The 27,204-nt window shown below is 44.8% G+C and overlaps 1 protein-coding gene across 1 annotated transcript in view; it reads right to left on the bottom strand.

The window, feature by feature from the left end:
• SLC45A4 (solute carrier family 45 member 4) overlaps positions 1-18,875 on the bottom strand; it is a 92,652-nt gene extending 73,777 nt beyond the window's left edge. Inside the window, exon 1 of the mRNA XM_075920044.2 lies at positions 18,657-18,875. The gene's annotated coding sequence lies outside the window, so the exon portion shown is untranslated. The remainder of the gene's footprint in view (positions 1-18,656) is intronic.
• Positions 18,876-27,204: the final 8,329 nt, after the last annotated feature.

The raw sequence follows: 27,204 nt of genomic DNA, 5'->3' as shown, positions 1-27,204 counted from the left end.
AAAAATGGAACTGAAGAGATGCTAACAGGCGCCTTCTACTTATTTGGCCACCTAGATTGCCATCTAGTAGGACTGCCTTGTTTACTGGCTAGCACAACAGTAAGCTCATTTAAGGACTGGGCCCCAGAAGCTACCATAATACAAACATGATTTAAGACTTTGTAAAATGTAAGTCCAGGGTCTGGGGCTGAAACACCCAATAAGATTCAAGATAATTACTACTAGTTCTGCTGACCAAGTGTCCAATTAACTCCAAACAGGATAAGGAAAAATGGTCTTGGGGCAAGAGGAACGAAGCAGCTTGGATAGGATGCTAAGCTCAGGCCAAGGTTCTTGTTTGAGTCAGCAAAAGGGAGGCATGGTAATGGCTGGAGAAGAGGAGCATATGCATAATGCAGGGAACTAACACTGCAATGGCAACATATACACTCACTTTGGGTTGCCAAAACTGCAGCTCTTTTACAGTTGAAGTATGGCTCATTGAGTACACCCACTAGGCAGGCATGCCCTACTCTTCTGTACTATGGCTAACAAGACTGGTGGGGGAGCCTTTCCTGTTCCTAATGTCGGAGTAGGAGCTAGGTTGAAGAAAATATTCAATTAACGTAATCCTGTACACTCTGGGATGGATTGGCTTGCTACACCAAACTAGTGGGATTTCTCATCCCAAGCAACAACGGGGTCAACTTAACTCTGTTTAGACCTAGCCGTATCTTGTTCCAAGTCCAGATCAGATACTACAGAGAAGTGGCCAGAGATGTACAGGGAGCAGTCCCAAAGATTATTCAAACATAGCTAAGTATGCCTGCACAAGGCCACAGGTAGGGTATCTAACACCATGAGAAGGTGGAGCTAAGGTGTGTTAAGTAGTCCAGGAGAACACTGCAATCTAAGCATCTTGTTCAGTGGATGGGGAACTCAATGCCTCCATTTCTTAGACACACTTAAGTCATTTTTATATGACAGACTGTGCCTCAGGCTTCTCAGACCATCTCCTTGCAGGTGTTTCATACCATAGAAATGTTTGCTGTCTACTTCCTATAGGCCATGAAGTATGGCATTTCCATGTTTACTTGATATTTGGATAGGACTAGAAACCCTGTCAACATTTAACTGACAAAACAAAGGGCACATCTACACAGCAGGCCAAAAGTCAAGTTAAGATATGCAATTGATGTAGCTGAAATTGAAATAGCACCAAAAGCAAAATTAAGCTATTTACACAGCAGGATGTTGAAGGAAGAACGCTCTTCCTTAGACTTCCCTTACTCCTCATGAAACGACACTTACACAAGTCAGAGTAAGAAGTTCTCTATCTCGATCTTATTTCAAAATAGCTTGCTGTGTAGACACACGCTTAGTTATTTCAAAATATCAGTTATTCCAAAATAACGTTGCTGCATAGACATACTCAAAGTGAGTAGTGGCATTAGATGAAGTCAGAGACCATAACATAGGTAGAAGTTGTATCTATGGTACAAGGGCATCTTGTTTCAATAGACATTGTCAACTGAGTCACCTATTAGAACCCACAGCTCTGACTTTCCCTGCCAATTGTTGCTAGGGCCCTATCAAATTCATGGTCCATTTTAAATTCTAAATATCTGAAACTGAAATTTATATCTGAAGTTTTATTGTGTAACAATTGGGGACCTGACCCAAAATGGAGTCACAGGGGGTTAGGGTTCTGTCACTCTTGCGTCTGTGCTGCCACCTTCAGAGTTTCGCTAATGGAGGGCAGCTGCTAGCTAAGTATATAGCTCTGAAGGCAGCACCAATTCCAGCAGGAACGACGCAGAAGTAAGGGTGGCAATATCATGTCACCCTTACTTCTGCACTGCCACCAGCAGCATCATAGCCTTTAGAGCTAGATGCCCAGCTAGCAGCTAGGGGAGCTTCTGACAGCCAGAAGAGGTTTCTAGTGGTAAGTCTGATCTGACCTAGCCTCAGGGGTTGGACCCTGTCGAGAAAAGGAAGTCCTACTCCTTCCCAACCCATCTAGGGCTAGATGTTGGAGCCCCAGGCACAGTAGAAGCCCTGCCCAGGGAACCCTGCCCCTTCCTGGCTCCAGACTCAGTGCTTAGTAGTTCATGGGCCTTGGGTTGTGTGCGCACATGTAAAAGACTTACCACAGCGCCCCAGACAGTCACCAATATACTCACTTAGTCCTGTGACCCAAATTAATAACCCATATAATATGCCCCTTTCACTTCTGTGCTATTGCTGGCAGCAATGTTGCCTTCTGAGCTGGGTTTCCAGCCATTTAATTCTGAAGCCTGATCTCCTCTACAATACAGATTTCATGGGAGAAATCAGATTTCATGGTCAGTGACACATTTTTCACAGCTGTGAATTTGGTAAGGCCCTAGTTACTGCAATAAGGTAGGAACTTAAGAATCTGTTCATTTTAGCCTGTTTCTAAGTAGTTTAAGCATAACTAAAAAACTCAGAGTTTAAGGAAAGGTTGGAAGTCATCAGTAAGAAAGTGACTTATGCTCCAAGCTGTAAAGCAGACAAACAGCATGTCAAAAAGGTAATGTTAAGCCAGATTGAAAGTTGTGACAGACAGCTCATTCTGCAAGTAGAACAAAATTCAACTAGGGGCTGAATTAACTCTTTTTGGACTACTATCCTTTACATTCTAGACAACTGGCACCCAACGTTCACATGTTGTGAATCTAAGTTTCCCACTATCCAGGGAACTAGTTACAGGGACATGGAGCAAAAGTTCATATCCATCCAGTTTCTATGAGAGGATTCACAAAAGCCTGTGACAGACTTACTAAAAATATACACGACAGAAATGGGGAGCCTGGGCAGCTGAAGAGTCAGATGTTCCCCCTTGTGCCTGGGGCAGCCAGGAATCTATGGGGGTTCACCCACTGCCCAGTGTACCCTTTAGCTCCCTACATATGCAAATGGCAAGAACCCTGCAGCTCTATGCTAGTGCTGGCTGAAGTCATGGAGGTCTTTGATTACAGAATTCACGACTTAGTTGTAGGTAAGACTGCAATTTGTAAGGCAATTGTGTAGAAGGAGCATTTCTACCCTCTTCCCAATTACTCCTGGAGTGGCATTAGAACCAGTTCTACATGCACTGAGTTTCTCACTAGACTGTGGGGCTCCCCCTTCCTGCCCCACACACTCCCAACAGTGGAAAAGCAACATATTTGATGCTCATACCACTAGTAAGGTTGAGGCATTTCTGCTATGCTACTGGGTCACTATCTGAACTAGTTTCTCTTGGGTGAGGCAAGTGTGCCTGGAAGGCATATTCAAAAGATTGGATTGCAAATGGTTGCTCTCTCCAATGCTTTCATTTCAGAGTAGCCTGTATAGCTTTGTCTACAAGACATAAGCAACACAGCCATGCCACTACAGGAGTCAGGCAGTGTAATCGTTTGCTGGCTCTTGTTGAGAAAATACTTCCACCCCAATTTAAACAGCTGCTTGTAGGGGGTCCAGTATTTGCTCAACAAAAGAGCCAGTAAACATTTACACTGCTAGACAAAGCCTAGAGAGAATTGATTTTGTTTGTTCAATGACTTTTTACATTTTAACCAAGGAAAGAAAGGGAATCATTCTTTATTTTGGATGGAAGGAACAAGGCTTCTCATCAGTTCTTAAAATAGAGACATATTGAAAGACAGGTGTAGACCAGTGGTGCACAACCCATGGGATGCAACCCCCAAGGGGGTCGTGGAGGTCTTCTGGGGAGGGTGTCACCATAGCAGTGGGCATAAGCCCCGGCCACTCGGATCTAAGCACCACGCTGCTCAAGTTACCTTGGGGGCTGCAACACAAGTACAATAAAATATGGGAGTTGTGGTTGAAAAAAAGATGGTCTACACTAAGGGTGCACAATCTGCAGAACAAAAGCCCGACAAGGAAGTATCCAAGCAGCGAGAGATCTTTCCATAAATTGAGACTAGAAGTAGTGACTGACCACTCGGTCATCCTTTTGGGCTATTGAAAAGGTGTTTACACTGTTCTATCCACAGGTCAGCTGACCCTTACATACTACTCTCAAATGACATGTTTTCTATCTACATCTGGAATCTAGAAGATACTTTGCATAATGTAAGAATGTCAGACCTCAAAATGCTGTCAACAACCTAAGGCTTGCTCTATGCTACCAACTTGTATTCTAAATGCATTTCTTAGGACAGCAGCAAAGCTACACCCCTGAATGCCACAATTACGTAGGGCCCTACTAAACTTATGGTCATTTTGGTCAAATTTTAAACCAGCAACAATCTGAAATGTTATGCTGTATAGTTGTCCTGACCTGAAAAGGAGATGGGGTGTCACAATATTATAAGAGATGTTGTGGTTGTTATCCTACTTCACTTCTGCACTGCTAGCAGCAGCTCTGCTTTCAGAGCTGGGCTCCTGGCCAGCAGCGCAGAAGTGAAGAGTATGGAACAGCCACCCTTACTTCTGTACTGCTGCCTTCAGAGCAAGGGTGGCAATAAATAACCTTCTGATTTGAAGGAGTTGCAGGGGTCAGAACTAGCATTCCCTCTAAGATGCTCTGAGCTGATGACTGGGTGGGGCTGATTAATCACTTGCGAAGCTGTGCTGCCATGCATCTTAGGGGGAACACTGGTCAGGACACCTCCCCCACAATGTAAGCAGCACTGATCTCCTATGAAATCTGCATGGTATATAGAAAAAGCACACAAGACCAGATTTCACAAAGGGAGACCAGGTTTCATGGTCTGCTGTGGTTTACACAGCCATGAATTCGGCAATGCCCTAGTTATAGCTTCTCAACTGCAACATTTAGACAAAATTGTGTTAACAGAAGAGCTTCTGTCAACATAGCTACTGCGTCATGGAGGTAGAGTACTTCACTGATGGGAGCAGCTCTCCCATTGCTGTAGGCAGTGTCTTCTCTAAAGATTGCAGTGTTGCAACACTGCAGACAAGCTTCGAGTCACTGGAGACCTCATCAAAAGCATAAAGTAGAAAAGTGCTCTAAAACCACATTTGTCAGTGGGATGGGGGCATGCACAGCATTCCAATAAATAATCAGAACACACTGATCACTAGTCCCAGCTCAGAGAATGTTGCTATGTTTTCGAGCATGCCTGGTAAGATGTGCACTGGATAAGAGTGCATGCTCTTTGGTATGATGTGAGCACTAAGGGGCTGTATTTAAGAACTTTGGGAAGTCAAAACAGCAACAGTTCAGACTGCTGAATCACTCCTCTGGGACCATGCCAAGTGGTCTGTATAGGCTGATACACAGATCCTCTTCTCCCCTCACTTCTGCCAGCCTTGAATATGATTAGTCTGTATAAATATTCTTTAAGAAACACTGCAATTACATTCAAAGGACAGTCAGACTACTCCTGGACCAAGAATTTTCAAGTCCATGGGAAATTATTCACTGGTGATATGAACTAAACCTTAGTAAACCTAAGCTACTCAACTTTGGAAGCCCTGGGGACCACAGTGATACTCACAGCACATTCCGAGGGCCACAACTTAAGTGCAGTTGCATATGCATGCAAATATATATATGCAAATATGCTCAAATAGCTTCTTTCATACTCACATGCATGAATACAATGATTAAGGCAAGACTACACAACACGCAGGCCCCATTTAAGTCAGTTCTGCTGATATTAATAAAATACAATTTAACCAATTTCCATTCATATGACAGCACTTTTAATGAGCTCTGACAGTCCAGGAATTTAACTACTAAAACACATCAATAGAAGACCATTATATTGACTCGCTGTTGTGGAGCATCTTCTCAGTGGAAGCCATGTTCAAAGGATCCCACCTACATGCTACATATTGAGCCCTGTGTAATCCCAAACCACACCACAGGCCGCAAACAAATTGGCTGTGGGCCGCATGCAGCCCGTGGACCACATATTGAGTAGCTCTGGTCTAGACTGGTTGGTTGTGCCATGAGGGCAGGGGACTGGACTTGACCTCTCAAGGTCCCTTCCATTCTAGTATTTTATGATTCTATGCCTTTAGCCAGTTAACTGATTAAGCAGGATCCCCCGGGCAGGAGGCTACTCCAGATGGGGGGATGTTAGTTAACCAGTTACTAGTAAGCATCACCCAATAAGAGTGATGCTCTGTGTAACCAGTTACCCATTCACATCACTAGTAAAATCATATACATGCCCTTTTAGGACTACAAATTCCAAAGCTGAAAACTGTTGATTCTAAACATGTGAGGAGAATTTAAGTGAATAATAATTAGGAACTGTTTAAGAACTCTTCACTGATACCCAAGACTCAGAACTGAGGAAGGTGGCCATATTGGTTAAAAGTATCAAGTTTAGAGGGGAAGTGATGTTGGCCATCTACTTAAGTTAGAGAAGTTGGTAGTAATGAATATAAAACTAGGGATGTAAATTCCCTGTTAAAAAATTAACCAGTTGAACACTGTTTAGTGCATGGGTTCCCAAACTGGGGGTTGAAGAAATTCCCGGGGGGGGGGGGGGGCGCACAAGGCGACCCAGGCCTCCCCCTCTTCTCCCAAGCTTTGCTGCTATTTTTGTTTTTCGGACTGGTCAGTTCTTTTTTGCTCAACAAGTTTTGCTGCTATGGGGGGAGAGGGGAAGTTTCTCAAAAATCAAAAAGGGGTGATGTCAAAAAGTTTGGGAACCACTGCTTTAGTGGTTAAACTTGAACCAGCCCCCAGCACACTGCAGCTAGCTGCCTTGGCCAGGCTGGGTAGGGCCTGGCATGCTGCAGGTAGGGTGCTGCTTCGGCCAGGCTGCCAGTTAACCATTTATCCCATGAGCATGCCAAAAATGAGTGTAATGAGTTAACCAGTAAGCATCAGCCTAAGAGAAAAACTTGGAATTATAGAAAATTGATAATGGATTCTGACCATTATTTCCCTTAAGAACTAAGGAATATTAACAGGATATTGGGCTAGAGGGAAACATGCTTTTAGAACACTGTTTCTGTATTGAATCAGTTCTGCATTTACATCAAGTGTATGTTTCAAACATTCATTCCACTGGACTGGCAAGTTTATCAGAAATTACTCACATCAGACATTTTAAAAGTCATCAGGTATGGATAACTTGCACCCAATATAGGTTGAGCTCCTAGTCTAGCACCTGTGGGACCTAACCAGGGCTGAACCAGAGAATGTGCTGAACCACAGGAGGTCAATATTGTTTGGCAGCATTACCAACACTTCCACTGCTTACCAGGCTCTTAGACATTTAGGAGTTAAATTAGAGCTAAACAGCACAGAACACTGAGAGCCACGAGTGGTGGCTGTAAACAGACTTTATGCGACTGCTGGAAACCTGGCCACACCCATGCAAAGTGGACATCCACCTAACTAAAATCCATGCCAGACAATGGATGTTGATGGACCAGAGTGCCAAACAAAAGAGGTTCAACTTGTAGTTTGAAGAGCTGTCTGAATAACTCACTGACAACCTAATGCTGATCTTCATCAAGTCTTGGAACACTAAGGTCCATAAGAAAGCCTATTAGACTTCTTGAAAAGGAAAGATTTGAGAAGACAAAATCAGAATGGCATCGGTCTTTATAAGATTATCAGCCTGACATCAATTCAAGGCAAGATGGAGTGACTGACAAAAGACTAAAGGGTAATAGAATTTATGCCACTCAACATGGGTTTACAGAAAATAGATTGTCTAACTTTATACCTTTTTGTAGAAATTAGAAGTCTGGCTAAAGATAGCAGTGTTGATATTTAGATTTCTAATATTAATGTTGGATGGTATCAACGGAATTTAATTGTGACATGTTTAAACTCTAAAATGATATAAAATTAATCAAACTGTTAAACAGACACATCACAAAATGTAACTGTAAATGAGAAATTGTCATCAGAATGCTGGGTTTCCAGTGTAATCATGTAGGGATTGGGTCTTGGTCTGCTGCCATTTCACATTTAATTTCAAGACTTCTGACCCTTATCTCCAGCTGAGTTAGGGGAGTGGGTAAGGTTCGGTGGCCTAGGGAGGTTCAGTGCACAGGATGTCAGACTAGACTATCAATTATTCCTTAAAATCAGAGGCTATGGAAGCAAAAAAAAGTGATGTTTTCAGATGACAAACTGGGAGAGCAGTAAATGGACAGATCACCAGTACAGACCAATCCAGATGACTTGATAAACTGGGCACAAACAAATTTTTAATACAGCTGAATGTATACTCTTAGGAACAAAACAAACCATACATACAGGATAGGGGATTTTATGCTAGGAAGCAGTGACTATGAAAGATCTGGGGATTGTGACAATAGTCAGCTGAACCTGAACTCCCTGAGACACGATGGCCAAAAGAGCTAATGCAATTCTTGGATGCATAAAGAGGGGACCCTTGATAAGGAGTACATATTATTTTACCTCTATTTAGCACTGGTGTGACAGCTGTTAAAGACTGTCTGGTTCTAGTGTCCATAATTCAAAAATGTTGATGTCTAGAAAATATGACCTATGATGAAAGAATGCTATACTAAACAAGCCATATTTTCAAAGACAAGACTGAAGGGGGAAAATGAACTTTCATGTACAGTGATTCCTCATTTAACACTAGAGATGCATTTCTGAAAATGTTCGTGCTAAGTGAAAACGTGCTATGTGGGGTCAATTTTCCCATTAAAAATAATGGAAAAGGTGGGGGTTGCATTTCAGGTGGTGGTGGCAAAGTCAATTTTTTCTTGGTGCTCTGTCAATGTCAACATTAGATATTGAGCAACACAAGATATCTAGCAACACAAGTTACTGCGATTTGTTAAAACAAAGATAAATGCGCAAGTGAGAGGAGGAGTGCTGTGACCACGTGTATTCATCTGCTCATACATATTACCACTGTTTTCACCAACTTATACTGCTGCACGAAGTAGTCCGCCACTTGATTATTTACGTGTTTATTTCGGGAATGTCATGTTATTCGAAAAACATTCCCTAAAAATCGTGGTATTGTGAAAATGTGTTACACAGGCACGTGTTAAACAAGTAATTACTGTACATGAAAGCTTGTTAAAGGGAAGGAGAAAAATTCTTCAACCTCTAAGACAAGCAGCAGTGGGCTTTAATTACAGCAGAGATTTAGATTGGACCTTAGTAACAGAGACGATTAGGAGGTGACCTCATGGGGAACAAGTTTAATAGAGGCCACAACTTGCCACAGGTTAGTAATGCCACAAGTTAGTCAAACTTCGTAACGAAGAATCAATGTCAAGATGGGTTTTCTAAGATGCTCAGGGAATTTTGGACAAGTTGTACGGCTCTCAGACTAGATCAGAATGCTTCCTTCAGGCCTAAGAATCTGTAAAGACCATTAAGGTTTAATAAAGAGAAATGCAAAGTGCTCCCCTTAGGAAGGAACAATCAGTTCCATACATACAAGATGGGAAGCGACTGTCTAGGAAGGAGCATGGCAGAAAGGGATCTAGGGGTCATAGTGGACCACAAGTTGAATATGAGTCAACAGTGTGATGCTGTTGCAAAAAAAGCAAATATGATTCTAGGTTGTATCAACAGGTGTGTTGTAAGCAAAACTCATGAAGTCATTCTGCCGCTCTACTCTGCACTAGTTAGGCCTCAGCTGGAGTACTGTGGCGCCCAGAACTGGACACATTTCAAGAAAGATGTGGAGAAATTGGAAAGGGTACAGAGAAGAGCGACAAGAATGATTAAAGGTTTAGAGAACATGACCTATGAAGCCAGGCTTCATGAACTGGGCTTGTTTAGTTTGGAAAAAAGAAGATTAAGGGGGGACATGATAGCAGTTTTCAAATATCTAAAAGGGTGTCACAAGGAGGAAGGAGAAAATTTGTTCCTCTTGGTTTCTGAGGACAGGACAAGGAGTAATGGGCTTAAAGTGCAGCAAGGGAGGTTTAGATTGGACATTAGGAAAAAATTCCTAACTGTCAGGGTGGTCAAATATTGGAATAAATTGCCAAGGGAGGTGGTGGAATCTCCCTCTCTGGAGATATTTAAGAACAGGTTAGATAGACATCTGTCAGGGATGGTGTAGGTGGAGCTTGGTCCTGCCTTGAGGGCGGGGGGCTGGACTCGATGACCTCTTGAGGTCCCTTCCAGTCCTATTATTCTATGATTCTATGATTACGGTCCGAAGAGGACTACTCAGCATTTTGAGACTGTTAATTCCTTCTGTAAGTCATCAAGGAAAAAAATCAAGTTTTTTTTTTCAAAAATGCTACTTATGTATAAAATGCTATTACTATTCTGTAGTAAAATATCACATGACTCCTCTTTTTGGATATAGTCCAGACAGACTGATCACCTATTCAAGGACAAAGACAAGAAAATAACTCAAGTGTGAGAATAGCAGTGCTGTTTTTATAAAATATTAATCTGGGTTCAGCCCCCAGCTAGGTCATTTGTTTGGCACTCAAGGGTGATAATGGATTTGTTTTTGAGCTTCTCAAAATAAATGAGCTAGTACTGAATGTAGAAGTAGCCAGGCTGGCCAACAGAGGAGAAAGAATATGCAGGGTCAGCAAAACATTGGTTTCATATTCAGCTAGAAAAACACTGCTCATTTAAAACAAAATGAGGAAACTGAGTTAAGGAAGAAACCCCAGCTAAGGACATGTCTTAATCTCCCAGCAGTACTGATCACATTTATAACTACCAAAAGTTATAAAAGTTATGAGCATTTATGTACTTTACCTGCTGTTTTAAAAATCTCACTACCACCAATTTCTGAACAAATCTGATTCTCTTCCTTCTTGGCTAAGAATTGTCCATATCCTATTAGTTACCTGTTTCCCCCCTTGTCTCCTCTCCCTGTTGTCTTGTAGAACACAAGTCCCTGCCCCAAAGAACTACCATTTTTCTATTTTGAACACCTAGCACAATGGGGCTCAAACCTCTAGGTTCTATCACAATGTCAAGTGTTAGTGTGCATCTAAGGCTAGTAAATAGTGTCAATGCAGCTACTTAACTTCATTCATAGCTCTTTGTGTAATTTGAACTCTAGTGTATAATGGCCAGAGCCCATTTACAAGACAAGGGTAAAACATCCAGGGAAGTGAACCTACACATCTGTTTTTATATCACCTACCAGACTACATTTTAAAACTTGCATCTGAAGTGCCTACATTATTTATGTACCTCAACAAGTCAGTGGCACTAAGACTTATTACCATTGAAAGCATCATGCCTTAGCAGAGCATGTTAATGCAAAAAGCCAACCCACAAACCAAAACTGGAACAAATTGAACTGCACATTAAGCTAAACCAAACCATTGTTGGGAGCCTTAAGTTGTGTGCCCTGAAGCTTGCCAAACTGGCAATCCACCATAACAGCCAGTTTCAGATGCAGAGATCCCCAGATAACATCACTACAAGCATTACACACTTGTATATTACATGATCTGTTGACAAGTAGTTCCTCCCTAAGTGCCAAACAATTGTACATTTCAGAGATCCACCAGAGAAACAAAACTACTGCAGAGATGAGCACTAGCATTAATACTCAGAAGCCCATTTTAGACAGGAAGTAGGAAGCTGTATCCTTCATCAGCTGAAGTTTCTGGGTGGTCACTGAGCACTCCTAACCACAGCACAATTCTAGCAGTACAATGTGTAGTTAACTGTAATAAGCTCTAAAATGAAGAGAAGGTGCAGCAGCTGTCCAAGGTCAATTTTAAAATCTACATAGCTCTTATTGTCCCAATATATACTGCTCAGAGCAAAGTTATTAAAGCAGAGCACACAGATGTACCAGTTTAGGTTACCTCTGTTTTCACCCTGAGAGGGTACACTATTAAACTTTCAGACTAAATTTTGCATGTGTAGTCAGTGTCACACTTAAGAGTTTGAGCAGAAGGTTATTTGAAAAATACAGAACCTTGTAGTGGAAAAGTCTCAAAACTCTACAAATTGGCAAGGCCATGGAACCTCAGCATGGTGTCAAACTGAAAAAACTGAAGGTATATATTAGTTCTAGAGATTTTACTAGCCCAGTGACTTAAAAGTTTGATTTTATAGGAGTCAAAAAAAATCACACAAAGCCCGATAAACTTCATACATGAAGTCTGATGAAGAAATGAAGCATCTATCAGTGTCTCATTGTGCACACAAGTTGAGACAGTGTCAGTCTTCACTGACAGTTTCAGACTTCTCCTGAATTGCACTCACATGCTTGAGAATGGAGTGGAATCTCAGTTGCAATATGGGATGGCTTGCAGAATATGCTGGGTATTGAAGGATTGAGAACATCAAAGGAATGTTGAAGTCAGTTCAGATGAGATTTATTTTGCAAACAGGATCAGAGACGGTTTCACACAGCAAGGCACACTGGACTGTGATTAACACAAATAGTAGTGATTCAATCAACTGAATGTCATTTGGAATAGGCCTGGATTTCTTCTTTGATCTATAAAGTTCCATTCACCAAGGCCACAAGCACAGCACAGAAATGCAGAAAATCTGGTGCAATCAAGCATGCTTAGACTAATTCCCTTCAACCCTTTAAACTGTTCTTTACCTCTGATCCATGGTAACTTGCAATCATATTGCAGGGGGAAGGCTTCCAGTTGCCTCTACCTCACTGATCATAGAAGACTAATGGTTGTGAAGTTTGCCACACCAAATGGTTGCAAGTTTACATCTGTTCAACAGCTAAGATACCTGCTAGTGCAGAATCAGATACTACCATCCCTAAACTAAGGTCTCAGTTGTCTTTCTGGAACATGGACCAATTCCCCTCCCCCCCAAAAAAAGAAAAAACCCCACTTATTCTTGTACTGCCCACAGGCATTTATTCAGGCTTGATAAAAAAAGACTGCCATTTAATTCAGATGATGCAAGTTTGTGAATGGCCAAGTGTTTTGAGTGAGAGATGTTCAAGTTAAAATGGAGCAAATGGCTAAATAAAGATTAAAAAACCTACATCAAGTCAATTAAGTCCTAGTCACGGGAACATGGACACAGAGGAAATTGTAACGAAGTTTCTATCTTACTTGCTCATGAATGTGTGAAGATTTGCATTAACCTTTCTGAAAAATTCTGATACAGAATTTTACATTATCAATGTATATAGGGTCAACATTCAGAAGTACCCTGGCATTAATGGTAAACACTTTACCTTTTGCAGTGTCTGATCACATGCATTTTCAGTAATGCTGTCATTTATATTTAAAAACGATGGGAAAGATCTAACTCCCAATAAATGTTGGCAAGTTTAAGATTGTGAAGTCTACCAAAGAGATAGCTCTTAAGTTTTCAAGGTCACAACCAGGATGTTAGACGGACATGGCCATGGTTATTAGGTTCATATTCAAGCTTTAGTCTCATCTCTTACAAAGGTCATGTAATTTCAATTGTCTGGGGGCAGGCACACAACCTATACAGATTTAATTGAAAGATTAACCCTACCACAAAACTCCTACTCCAAAATGTGGGCATGTGACATTTGCCTTTTGGAATAAGTGATTAGCAAGAGAGCAAGCAAAACACTGAAGTCATAAAAATTTTATATGCCAGCAAGCTTGATTTTTTCTAGCCACAATCCAATCATTTATGATGCTATAACTTAAGGAAAATAAAGTATTTAAAATATGACATTCTTCCATATTTAGCTTTGAAATCTATTTCATGTGTTAAAATTTTCTACAGAGCTAAATCAATGCACAACAAAACAGTTATAAGCAAAATGTTCTATTCAGTTTGACATCAACGCCAAACGAAAACATTTTGGCTTCAAAAGATAAGCCATTAAAATATTCTAGTTATGACCCATGTGACAATTGAAGACTCATTTAACAAATGAGTTAACAAATGAACAAAAAAATCAATTTGCAGATATAGCTCATATCACAGGAGTTCAGTATGTTTAAACTAATGTAAACACCTGCAAAAAGTGTCCTTTGTGCTTCAGGAGTTCAACAAAAAAATATAGAGTGCATACTTTATACAAATCAGACAAAGGTTGTATACAAGACAGCACGACTGACTTGAGGCCCTTCAGCGGTCTATGCACTGTACTGTCTCCCATCGATATGCAGACAAGAAAATTGCAGGCTCTTTACTCAAAGATACCTGAACTGACTTGAATGTAAATTCACCTCCAATAATCCAAGTACCTAATGTAGTAATTTCATTTCCTAGTTAATGTGACTATCCATCAGTGTTTCTCAACCAGTCATATGAGTATCCTTGGGGTACTCAAGAGAAGTCTGGGGAGTATGTCAACAACAAATTTGGAGAAAACTGAATTTGTTTTAAGTTTTATAGTGCTTTATTATTTTTGTACTTTTTACACCCAAAAATTTCATTGCCCACTCACAATTAAGTTGTTTACACAAATGTGTTGCAATGGTAGGAAAAAAGTGTGTTTGAAAACTGTATGTACTGAGGATACTTTTTTTGAAAAAGGGGATACTTTATTAAAAAAGTTGAGAAACACTGCATTAGGTCATACAATTGACTATTGGTGATGGAAGTCTCCCTTGACTACTGAAGAGAAGTTAAAATTAACACATCATAGACTAGAGGTGGGAAACCTGCAGCCCATCATGGCTGCGTGGCCTATGCGGTTTGCCAGATTCCACTGGTCTCCATCTACAGATTTGTTTTATACCAGTATTATTGAAGTGACATACCTCAGCCAGTGTTACATGAAGTGAGATGCGTGCTGATTGCATAGAACATCGACTGAGAGGCTAGGTCTACACTGCAAGGTTTTTGCACAAAAACAAGCTGTTTGAGCAAAACCCACAGAATGGCCATCAGAGCTTTCTTGCACAAGAGTGTCCATGCAGTGTGGACGCTCTTGTGCAAAAGCACATCGCTTTTGTGATGTGCTTTGAGGTGTGGATGTGCTCTTGCACAAGAAGTTTGTGCAAAAACTCTTGCGCAAAAGGCTTCTTGCACAAGAAGCATGTAGTGTAGACGTAGCCAGAGCTGGCTGTCAACTCCCACCGCATCCGAAGCACTGCTAGAGTACAATCAGCACACCCACAGATTCTAGGTATGCAACCACAGTTGCAAAGCTACCCTATCTTAAGAGGGTCTATGGAGGGCCACTCATGCACCCCACACTTTAGCCTAAGTTGCCTATCACTGCTATAAATGATTGAGAGTTCTAGTATTATTAGGCTAAGAGCAGACAGTACCATAGTAGTTTCCCTATATGTTCTACCTCATTTGTAATGTCTTTTGGCAGCCTACTTTTATAGGACTCCTTACGTTACATTTTTACTTTAAGCTTGAACAAGGCAGGTTCCTTTAGTGTGAAGGCTGATCAATCACTGAAGACTATAAGCCAACGTTATAACTCTTCTATAAAACAACACTTGAGGTAAAATGCAAGCTTTTTAATTTAAACAAGTAGCCTCAACTTTCCATTCTTAGTTTACTAGTGCAATTTAAGATTGATTCCCAGACACAGGGGCTGTGTCTATACTGGCAAGTTTTTCCGCAAAAGCAGTTGCTTTTGCGAAAAAAACTTGCCAGCTGTCTACACTGGCCGCTTGAATTTCCGCAAGAACACTGACGATCTCATGCAAGAAATCAGTGCTTTTTGCAGAAATACTATGCTGCTCCCGTTCGGGCAAAAGTCCCTTTTGCGCAAAGCTTTTGTGCAAAAGGGCCAGTGTAGACAGCTCAGATTTGTTTTGCGTAAAAAAGCCCTGATTGCGAAAATGGCGATCGGGGCTTTTTTCAGAAAAGAGCATCTAGATTGGCACAGACACTTTTCCGCAAAAAGTGCTTTTGCCGAAGAGCATCGGTGCCAATCTAGACGCTCTTTTCCGCAAATGCTTTTAACGGAAAACTTTTCCGTTAAAAGCATTTGCGGAAAATCATGCCAGTCTAGACGTAGCCAGGGCGTTCATTGGTTTAATTACTGTACAAACCTTCCTCTCCTCCCCACTCCCCAAAACAAACAAAACAAAAACAAGCACACCTTGCCTTTTGTAGATACTCCTCCCCCTGTAAATCCTGCACTACAGAAGTACTATATTAGGACACTGCAGATGCTAGAAAACTCACTACAGCTTAAGTGATCCTTTTCCTCACACGAAGGGCTCTGTAGCTCAAAAGCTTGTCTTTCACCAAGAGAAGTTGGTCCAATAGAAGATATTACCTCTTCTCTCATTCTGAAATCAATATGGCTACAGCATTAAATATTTTAGCAGCACTGTCTGAGCCAGGGAATGAATGTAGAGCAGATAACATTCATACAAATTCCTGTAGAAACAGTTACACAAGTTACTATGCCATACACACTTGTAACAGTGAGTTCTCTTCAGCCAATACTACTAAATGAATATTTGCAATTTTTGATTTGTTTTCTAATCTACTGCCTACAATCCATTTCTGAGCTGGGAAGAAACTATTCATATTGTCTGTCATATACAAGTTGAAAAACTTAAACAGACTTGTAACTTTTTTTTTAAAAGACTAACAAAATATGTAGATGGTATCATGAGTTTGGTCATCTGAAGTGCTGTGCCCACCAAAGCTCATGATACCATCTATGTATTCTGTTAGCCTTTAAAGTGCTACCAGACTATTTGTTGATTAAGTTTTTCCTGTTACAGACTAACTCAGCTACCCTTCTGAAGCTTATACACAAGTTGAGTCAGTTAACTTAATATCTTTATTAAGCTTCTTTCTTGTCTTCTACTAATCACTAGACTTTCCTCCCTGCCTCCAGACTTTCACTGCCAAGTCTTCATTCTCTCTACCCACTAATTAAAGATACTTAATGAGGCACTCTTCCAACAGATAAAGTTCCAGGACATACTGCATTGTTTCTGTTACAACAAGCACAGTGCCTCTTGTGGTGAAAACTCAAGGTCAGCAGCATTTTTCATATTTCATTAATAAATGTCTCCAAAAAGCACCACACCTATCACTAGCCACCTTAACAACTAGGCTTTTTTTGACAATGTGTGAATCCACATTTTCATGAGACTTCAACAGATTTTAACGTAATGTGGTTCAAGTATCAAATATCATCAGGTTCTGGAAGTGAAGGGACATACTCTATTACTGTAACCTTTTACAGGATTCAGCAACTAGCATTTTCCTTAGTTTTCCACCAGTTTGCTGGATAATAATGTGGAAATCTGCTCTCAAGAGGATTAGATCTGGTTATAGTTAAAGCATGCAAACATTTAGCTGTAAAAAGAGACCAACTCCAGCTCTGATAGACTAGCTGCTCAAAGACAAATCCACATCTGCAGAACCCTGAAAAGCAACTCATCTCAATCTCCTCCAACACCAACCAAAAACAGCACTGGGGCCACATATCTTCAGTTCTCCTCTCTTCTGGCTCCTGTTAATCTTCCCCTTCAGCTTTATATCTCCCTCCTGCTGCTGCTATTCACGCCCTCATTCTGCCTTAGTTCAGGAACCACTGCTTGTTTCTTACCCACATTATCACCGAGCCCTTGACAACCTGATGATCTCTAGTAATAGAAATGTAGCCTTGTTAGTCTGGTGTAGCTGAAGCAAAATACAGGACTATGTAGCACTTTAAAGACTAACAAGATGGTTTATTAGATGATGAGCTTTTGTGGGCCAAACCCACAAAAGCTCACTATCTAATAAACCATCTTGTTAGTCTTTAAAGTGCTACATAGTCTTGATAATCTCTACTTTTCCTCCTCCATCAGCACCATCCCCTTCACCTCTCACCGCCCTATCCAGCCATATGCCACTGCCCCATCTTACCCTTTACCTGCCCAATCTGTTTTACACCCATGGGAGAATAATAGGGAGAAGACCCCCCTTCCCACCGTTCTCCAGTCATGCCTCAGTCCTTTGCCACCCTTCTGACAAGACTCCCCCAGCAATTCCCCCCTCATTAATCTCTTCCATCTAACACCTCAACCATTTGGCTTCCCCACTGGAAGTCCTGAAACAGCAACGTACTGCCTCACTTTCTCCAGCCCCACATCACCCAGTCTCCCCTGCTAACACACCTCGCACTCCACCTGTCCCAGGCACAGCTCCCCAGCCCCTCTCCACCTGCCCCACACCCCAATCCCCTTACACCCTGCTCCATGGCAACCTCTCCCCTCTGGCTCTCTGTCCCAGTCCCCCCACCACTCCTTCACCACACCACAGCCCCCCCGGGCTCTCTGTCCCAGCCCCCCCGGGCTCTCTGTCCCAGTCCCAGCCCCCCAGCCCCCCCACCCCTTCACCACAGCCCCCCCGGGCTCTCTGTCCCAGCCCCCCCAGCACCCCTTCACCACAGCCCCCCCGGGCTCTCTGTCCCAGTCCCCCCACCACCCCTTCACCACAGCCCCCCCGGGCTCTCTGTCCCAGTCCCCCCCCCCCCCCGGGCTCTCTGTCCCAGTCCCCCCACCACCCCTTCACCACAGCCCCCCCGGGCTCTCTGTCCCAGTCCCCCCACCACCCCTTCACCACAGCCCCCCCGGGCTCTCTGTCCCAGCCCCCCCCACCCCCCCCGGGCTCTCTGTCCCAGTCCCCCACCACCCCTTCACCACAGCCCCCCCGGGCTCTCTGTCCCAGTCCCCCACCACCCCTTCACCACAGCCTCCCCCGGGCTCTCTGTCCCAGTCCCCCCATCCCTTTACACTCGCCTCCGTCGCAGCCCCCCCTTCCCTCACCGAGCCGCTCCCCCCACCTGTCCCCTCCCTCAGCCGCCCCCGCCCTCTAGCCGCCCCCGCGCCCGCTTTACCTGCCGCCGGGTCTCCCCCTCTGCCCGGTACCTGGCCCCTGTGGCCGCGGAGGGGGTGGCTGGCTGGCAGGTGGGTCGGTCGGGGCGGGGCGGCTGGGGCCCGGCGGCTCCTCAGCGCGAGCGGGATCAGGCCAGCGCGGGCGCGAGGGGGGGCGTCAGGCAGCAGCGGCCGCTTTATACCGGGCTCCTCGGAAACCGTCTCCCTGCAACGCTTCCGCTTCCGCCCCCTCCTCTGGGCTCATTAATATGCAGAGATGGGGGCGGGGCGTGGGCGCAGGCGCGCAGCCAATGAGGAGGGGGCGCCGCGAGGGCTCCTGCACGCCCCATTGGTCCCCTCCGCGGGCCGGTGGCGTGCGCCAGCCAGGGAGTCCCGGGCGGGGTTGTTATGGTAACCTGGGTGCACCTAGCGAGGGGGCAGCAAACAGGAAGGGGGGGGGATGCCATAGGGGGAGCCTGGAAGGGGAGGGGGAGCCCCAGCCTGGGCATCGCTCAAGGGAGGGGAAGAGGAGAAAAGTCCCAGCAGCAATAGGGAGGCAAAGCAGGAGGCAGGGGCACAAATGGGGGGGAAAGAGGGGGTCCCATTTGAGGACACATTAATGGGGAGAGGGGGTCCCTACCGGGCATGAGGACCAGCGGGACAGTCAGCTTAAGCTCTAGAGGACATGGGATCCTGTGCTGGGCATTTAGGGGACTGAGTGGGCAGAAGGGAGTCCTGGGCAGAGGTAAAAGTCAGCAGGTGCACCCTGGTGCAAAGCTGCTGCAGGAGCTGGCTGAGCTGTGGCAAAAGCCAGCAGGGAGCTATTTAAAGAGCAGGCAGAGACCCGGATTGCAACTGAACAGTACCTGTAAGAAATTTTAATTACTTTCACCGCTGGCTCAGGTACAGCCTGCCAATAAGAGCCCACCTTACTAAGCATAGGAGCTATTTTACAAGATCATCACTAGAATAGATTGAAAAACAAGGGCTGAGAAGCCAAAGTCAGATTTAGTGGCAGCGTTGCCACCTCTTGGTGAACAAACTTATCTGCTTGACAGTAACCACATCAGCACACCACTGTGCTGCCTCTGAAGCTATTGCCTTAACAGAGATATGAGAAAGGAATATGGAAATGACCAGAGTTGCTCTGCCCCGGGCTTCCTGGAATCAGCCGCTGATCAGTTTCAACAGGCTGAATCTGGACGCCAGTTCCGACTTACATACAGATTCAACTTAAGAACCCCAGGCGTCCCCAAGTCAGCTGCTGCTGAAACTGATCAGCAGCTGATTCCAGGAAGCCCGGGGCAGAGCAACTCTGTCTCTGGCTTCCTGTAGTCAGCCGCTGGTCAGTTTCAGCAGCGGCTGACTTGGGGACGCCTGGGGCAGAGCAGCTGGGGTGCTGCTGGGTTGTTTCTTCCACAAAAAAAAAAAAAAAGGAAGAGCAGACTCGTTCCCTGGATGAGACAGAGGTTTCCAGGAAAACCCCCGGGCTACGTCTACACTGGCACCCTTTTCCGGAAATGCTTAAAACGGAACAGTTTTCCGTTATAAGTATTTCCGGAAAAAGCGCATCTACATTGGCAGGATGCTTTTCCAGAAAAGCACTTTTTCCGGAAAAGCGTCCGTGCCAATGTAGACGCGCTTTTCCGCAAAAAAGCCCTGATCATCATTTTCACGATTGGGGCTTTTTTGCGGGAAAGAAATCTGTGTTGTCTACACCGTCCCTTTTCCGGAACAGTTTTCCGGAAAAGGACTTTTGCCCGAACGGGAGAAGCATAGTTTTTCCGGAAAAGCACTGATGATTTTACAGTAGATCGCCAGTGCTTTTCTGGAAATTCAAGGGGCCAGTGTAGGCAGGTGGCAAGTTATTCCGGAAAAGCGGCTGATTTTCCGGAATAAGTGGCCAGTGTAGACACAGCCCCGTAGTGTAGCTATAGCCAGAGACACATCATAATAGGGCCCTGAACAGCAGGAGAGAGCGAGAGTTTGTGTATGTGTGCTCTCTCTGTTTCCTACTTAAGGGGTCAAAGTCCAGAGATGGAATTTTTAGTAAACTAAGGATTCCCTTAACAATCACCACCAGAGGCTAAGGGGCAAAATCCTTATGTCCAACTGGGTGAGTTTGTCAGCTGCTCACGCAGGCCATGAGGAGATGTAATAAAGACATATGCTGCTGCTGTCATCACCCATGAGCTGTCTAGATTAGTTTATGCCCTGAAGAACAAGAATTGCCTCTAATTATTTCTCTAGTTCACACTGCTAAAAATTGTTAGCCATTATACATTTATCCTGCCCTTGAAATTACAGCCTCACTATATGATTAACTTTCACTATAAAATGTGGAGGAATTAAGGTAATACACAGTTTACAGTTAACAAGGGGATGACCTGATAAGCCTTGGAGTAACATAATGAATAGCTATGTACTTCGAGCAATTAAAATGCTAACAGACATGCTATGGAAACTAAAGTTAATGTTTAATGAAGTCATTCCTCTTTTCAAAAAACATTCTCAAGGGAGATCAAAATTTCTAAAAATCTGCTGTCCCCTCCATTTATTCTGTTTGTTTACTTTCGTTTCAGCCTATACAATGCAACTAGATTACTTGGTTTTACTTCCTGATTGCCACATAAACATAGTTGATCTTGGCTACTGTATTTATTGGAATAACAGAGACTTGGTGGGATGACTCGCATGACTGGAGCACTGTCATGGAAGGGTATAAACTGTTCAGGAAGAACAGGCAGGGGAGAAAAGGAGGAGGAGTTGCACTGTATGTAAGAGAGAAGTATGATTGCTCGGAGCTTCACTATTTAGAGGGAGAAAAGGCTGTTGAGAGTCTATGGGTTAAGTTTAGAGGTGGAAGCAACAGAAGTGATGTTGTAGTTGGTGTCTGCTATAGACCGCCGGATCAGGTGGATGAGGTAGACGAGGCTTTCTTCGGACAACTGAGAAGCTTCCAGATCGCAGGCCTTGGTTCTCATGGGGAACTTTAATCACCCTGACATCTGTTGGGAGGAGGGTTGCCAGGTGTCCGGTATTCACCCGGACAGTCCAGTATTTTCGGCTCCTGTCCGGTAAAAAAATTCAGCGAATACCGGACACCTGAAATGTCCGGTATTTTCTGAATTTTTCCCGGGCCAGGAGGCAAAAATGCTGGGCACCTGGCAACCTTACACACACTCAGTGCCAGGCCTTCCCCCAGTACCCCCAGCCCCAGATCCCAGCCCCCATGCTTACCTGGTTCCCCAAGGTTGCCGGCACAAAATGGCTGCCGGCCCAAAGACCTAAGGGCTTCCCCTGGTCTTAGTGCTGAACTTCTGCCATGCACTCACTGTTAAAGGGGACATGCTGTTTTAATGCTGTTTTAGTCAAAAAAAAATTTTTTTTTGGCTTAATAAGTCCTTGGAGTCCTTTTGGGGTGTTTTTTTTTTAAACAACTGTAATCTGGGACTCCCTGGCTGGCAACATCCATCGTCCGGCAGGACCACAGAATTTCCAGGACTCAGTGCTCCACAGTGGGGTTGCCCGGCGGGCCAGGAGTTCAGTGCTCTGCAAGGAAGCTGCCTGGTGGGACAGCCTGGCATAGCAGGGAAGGAGGTGGGGACAGGCAGGGCAGTGAGGCTGGCGGCAAAGGGGAGCTGGCCAGGAGGCTGGTGGCTGGTCCAAGACTGGGGGGAGCCAGTAGCAGGGAAACCAGATATGACTTCTCCTGGTCTGGCAAAATCCCTCATCTAGGACTGGTCAGGTCCCAAGGGTGCCAGGCCAGGTAGCTCCAACCTGTACTACTATTTGGAGATCAATGTTCCTTCTACTCTTTTCCATCTATGTGCAGAATAAATTTTTTTATGTGTACCAAGGCATCTGTGAATGTGCATCACCAACAGAAACAAAAAACCTAGCTGTGGGCACTCTGCTAATCAACTGGGCAGCATTTGAATCTCTCCTAAGTGGCTCTCAAGCATGCAGTTTACAGGGGACACCATCAGCGATCCCAGGGTCTGTTGGTGTTCTGTGTATGCATCATTGTGGGTTTAAGGTGTGGGAGATGGGACTCGTCATCCAAAAGTGATAAACATGTTTCAGGCAAGAGCTGTTTTAACTATCTGTCTGGCCATATGTACATGGAGTGTTATGTGCTTCACAATGGCTGCCTATTTACAGACCGAGCAAATGCTAATCAAAAGTTTGCCACCTCTTTTGTCTACAGAACCCCCATTCCCCACTCCACCCGCAAGCAGCAGGGAGTATTCTGTTTGAAAAGACAACTGAATGTTAGAACTATACCTGGGAAATAAAAAGAAACACGCTCGATCTTTCCATGGCGGAGGCAAGAGGACAGTGTATCGTTCATGTCTCATGAATGGAACGTTCAGCCACGCTGGCTGTAATATTCTGGAAGGATTTTGTGTGACCTTTTGTTCTATTAAGAGAGGACAGTAACCAGTTCAGCATGGCTAAGTTCCAGAAAGCCCATTATGACTTTATTTGACATATATCCAGAGTTGTTTCTATGGCTGGTGGAACCAGGGAACTGACTGCAGGTTGAACCTCTCTCGTTCAGGAATCCTTAGTCCGGCAACATCCATGGTTCAGCAGGGTTTGGTCGGCAGCCTGCAGGGGCAGTGACATGGGGATACAGAGCCCTGGGAGCAGCTGCCACCGTAGTGCACGGGGCCAGGGGACCTGAAGAGCAGCTGCTGCCCCATGCGGGGCTGGAGGTAGGGAGAAAAGCCCCATGAGCAGCCTGGGGGCAGCAGACCCAGGCAAGTGTTCTGGAGGAGGTCAGGTCTTCAGGTTCTCCTGGGGCAGCTGCCAGGAGGGGAGCCCCAGGAGAACCCAGATGCCTGACCTCCCATGGTCTGGTAAATTCCCTTGTTCGGGACCACTCTGGTCCCCAGGGTGCCGGATCAGGGAGGTCCAACCTGTACTGGAAGTTACAGACAGGGCTTCCTCACACTGGAGCCTCACAAACCTGGGTACCTTGAGAAACATCACAATATTAGACAGTAAATCTATTCGTGTTCCTTATACCAATTCCCCCCACCCCTTTTGTTTCTGTTACCAACCTTTGGCTAGAAGGTTTCAGCACAACATTGCCTAAACTTTAGCACACATAATACATCCCTTCCAATCTTCTCTCAGGATGATTTCTCACTCTTTATGGGTTGACCACGGTATGTAGTGTGGGGCACCTGGACACTTAAGAGTTTGGGAAATGGCAGCATCTCAGTCCTTTCAGACACTTCAAAAGCTGGTCAGCAAATGAGCAGTCTGGGATTCTAGCAGTATTCCAGCTATTGGGTTAATAGCTGACATCCTCTCAATTTCTGGTGGCACAGATCTGGATTTTGTACAGATTGGCATAGGGTCTGGGATCAGCATATAAAATATCGATTTCCCAGCTCTCTATAAGGTCCTTGCTCTATAAGGCACCATCTTCTCCTGCACATACTCTTTGGAGTGAGGCAAAAATTCAGAAATTCTCACCTCACTAAACGATGCACTGACCTGTATCCAAAGTAATTCAGGGACTGGGACCTAGCCGTCACAGCACACACATATCTTGGTCCTGAATAGATCAGCTACTCAATCCATAGATCTTTCTGCCAATCCTGTAATTATCACCTTTTCCCCTCGTGCTCTGATCAGCTCAGTCCTCAGAGGATGACTAGTGTGTGACCAGCCAGGTGAGTTGTTCGCAGTGAAAACTTCAGTCTCAGAAACAGCATCTGAGCCTCTCAGGTAACTGCCGCACTCTCTTCTGGATATTTCTGTGTCTTGCTAGCTGTGTTGTGCTGCTTTGCTTTCTGCATGTGAGGATAGATACAAAATATCCAGCTAAGATCCCTTTCTCCTCCTCACTGCTTCTTTCCCCAGCCCTCGGAGACACAAAGTCAAATGCTGAGGTATAAAGCATGTAGGTTACTGTAGCAATGGTGGAAACTGTTGTGTTGTCAATTTTCAGGTGTTTTTATACCCTCGGAATAGATGAGCAACCCTCATCTGAGTAACTGAAAAAAAAGCTGGACTGACATTTATTGGCAAGAAGATGAAAAATTGGTATGTAAAGAATCCTGTAATTAAGGTAATACAGTGATGTTAGAGTCCTAGGTTTGGCCAAGTCTTGCAGCCCTGGAGCATTCAGTTGTGAAATTCTTGGCTCCTGTCTCGTCTCTGAAACATAAATATATCTGCAACTGTAAGTGACCCATGTTTCCAGAGAGCTCTGTGAGTATGTGGTTGTGGTCAAACGGTTGAGTGCTGCTAATTAAATTCTTCTTCATCTAATTGGCTAGGCTGGGGGTAGAGGAGAATGGTGCCCCTCTCATGGAGGTAAAGCAAAATGTCCATGCCTTGTTCGCCTCAAGTTCTGGCCATCTGCAGATATTGTCAGATGCCTCTGCTGCTTGAGATGTCTGGCACGTAATTTTCAGGACCTCAAGCAGAACGGTCTTTCTCTGATCAAAAGGCAACCTCTCGCCAACCAATCCCGCCTCCAGTTTGGGAAAGTTGCAGAAACAGCTGCACGTGTCAGGGAATGAAAGTCTCCAAACATTCCATCGTACTCTTAGCAGCCATTCCCGAATCTCCCACAAGCCATTGCTCCTGAGAGCTCTGCCAGGAACTGTGGGGGAGTGAGTCAAAGGGAAGTGCATTCCAACACTTCACTTCAGGTTGGACCTCCCTGATCTGGCACCCTATTTTGCCAGACCAGGAGAAGTCATATCTAACTCCCTTGCTACTGGCTTCCCAATCCTGAACTGGCCACAGGCTTCCTGGCTAGCTGGCTGGCTCCGCTCTCCTCCCCACCCCACCACCAACCCTGCTGCCCCCCACCTCCACATGCACCTGACTCTCACCCCACTGGGCAGCCCCACTGCTGTGTGCCAGACGCCTGAGTCTGCCAGGGGCTCCAGATCCACAGGGCAGCTCTGCAGCCCTGTGTCGGGCTCCCAGTTCCACTGGGCAGCCCTTCTGTGGCATGCCAGACTCCAGGTCCTGCCAATCAATCTCTGTGTGGCGCACTGGGCTCCAGGTCTTGCTGGGAAGCTTCCCTGAGGTGCGCCGGGCTCCTGATCCTGCCAGGCAGCCCTGCCGGGGAGTGCTGGGCTCCTGGTCCTTCTGAGCAGCCAAGCTGCAGTGCACCAGGCAGTCCTGCTGCGGGGATCCTCGCTGCCAGCCCTCCACCAGGACTCTCTGGTCCTGGGACATTCTTGGTCCTTCTGGACCATGGCAGTTGCCAGACCGGAGAGTCCTGGTTCACAGAGGTTCAAACTGTAGAGCGTCCTATGCATAAACTTACTGCAGAACTGCAGACACAAACAGGATGGTTAATAGTGACACATTTCACTGTTTCTATTAACAGCTGCAAAGTCCCACAGGTTCAATTAGCTTTACTATAGTGTTTTAGTGCACACAGACCTGTCAATGCCTGCCTTTCAAAACCATGTGTGCACGTAACTCCTTATGATGTTATTGCAAATGCATATGCATATTAGGTATTGCCATATACACATAGGGAGGCTGGTTACTCATCGAGATACGCAATAAACATGCACAATAGCACCAACTGTATGTGCACAGTTCTGAAAATCAGGCCTTTAGTGACCCAATGCTCCTTTTATAATCCAGAAATTATCATAATTCTGATTTTGTTTCCCATAGTTAATGAACCAGAAATCAATGCTCAAGTGATTGCTTTCAGGGACTCTTTATATTGGAAATTAAAGCCCCTTTCCTTGGTTGGGTTTCAGGCCATTATTCTGGGGCTTTTATATTATTTTCTTTGGGTGTAGCTTGATGCTTATGAAAACAAGTTTGGCACTATTCTGGGCAGACAGCTCCCACACATGCAGCTGATGGCTCTCCCAGCTCCAGAGAGAAAATGTTAGGACCAACAATACAGGAGGGATGGACACAGAACAAAAAGTAACAAATTTTTTAATGAAAGAAGGGAATTACTCAGTTTCAGAAGCTAGTAAGACACTAACGGCCTCAGAAAAGGAAGGGAAAGCTTAGGCTAGAGAAGGAAAGTTTAATAAGTTCCCTGGGGAAGTGTTGGAAACACCATCACTGTAGAGAGAGTCAACAACAGATCAGATGAATTGTTTTGAAGAGGTTTAAAGCTTTTTCTCCCTGAAAATTACGTAGGGTACGTCTACACTACAGCGCTAGTTCGAACTAACTTAGTTCGAATTAGTTAATTCGAACTAAGCTAGTTCGAACTAACGCATCTAGAACTAAAAACTAGTTCGAACTAGCGTTTTGCTAATTCGAACTAGCAAGTCCACATTGAGTGGACTCTGAACAGGGCTTAAGGATGGCCGGAAGCAGTGCTGGCAGGGCATCAGAGGAGGACTTAGAGCGTGGAGATGCTGTCTCAGGCTAGCCGAGGGCTGTGCTTAAAGGGTCCCGACCCCCACCCCGGACAGACAGTTCTCAGGGGTGCCCCGCTTACAAACCAGTCCTGGCTTGGAGTGCCCGAAGTACCCACACTGGGCACATCACACCACTCGGCCATCAGACCGGCTGCACTTGCCGCATGCTGCCATCTGGGGAGAGGGGACA

Source organism: Pelodiscus sinensis, chromosome 2 (genome assembly GCF_052426305.1).
Source record: "Pelodiscus sinensis isolate ZL-2025 chromosome 2, ASM5242630v1, whole genome shotgun sequence".
Classification (NCBI taxonomy): Eukaryota; Metazoa; Chordata; order Testudines; family Trionychidae; genus Pelodiscus; species Pelodiscus sinensis.
Note: the sequence above shows the minus strand (reverse complement) of the source record. Positions and strands in the feature narration are given on the sequence as shown.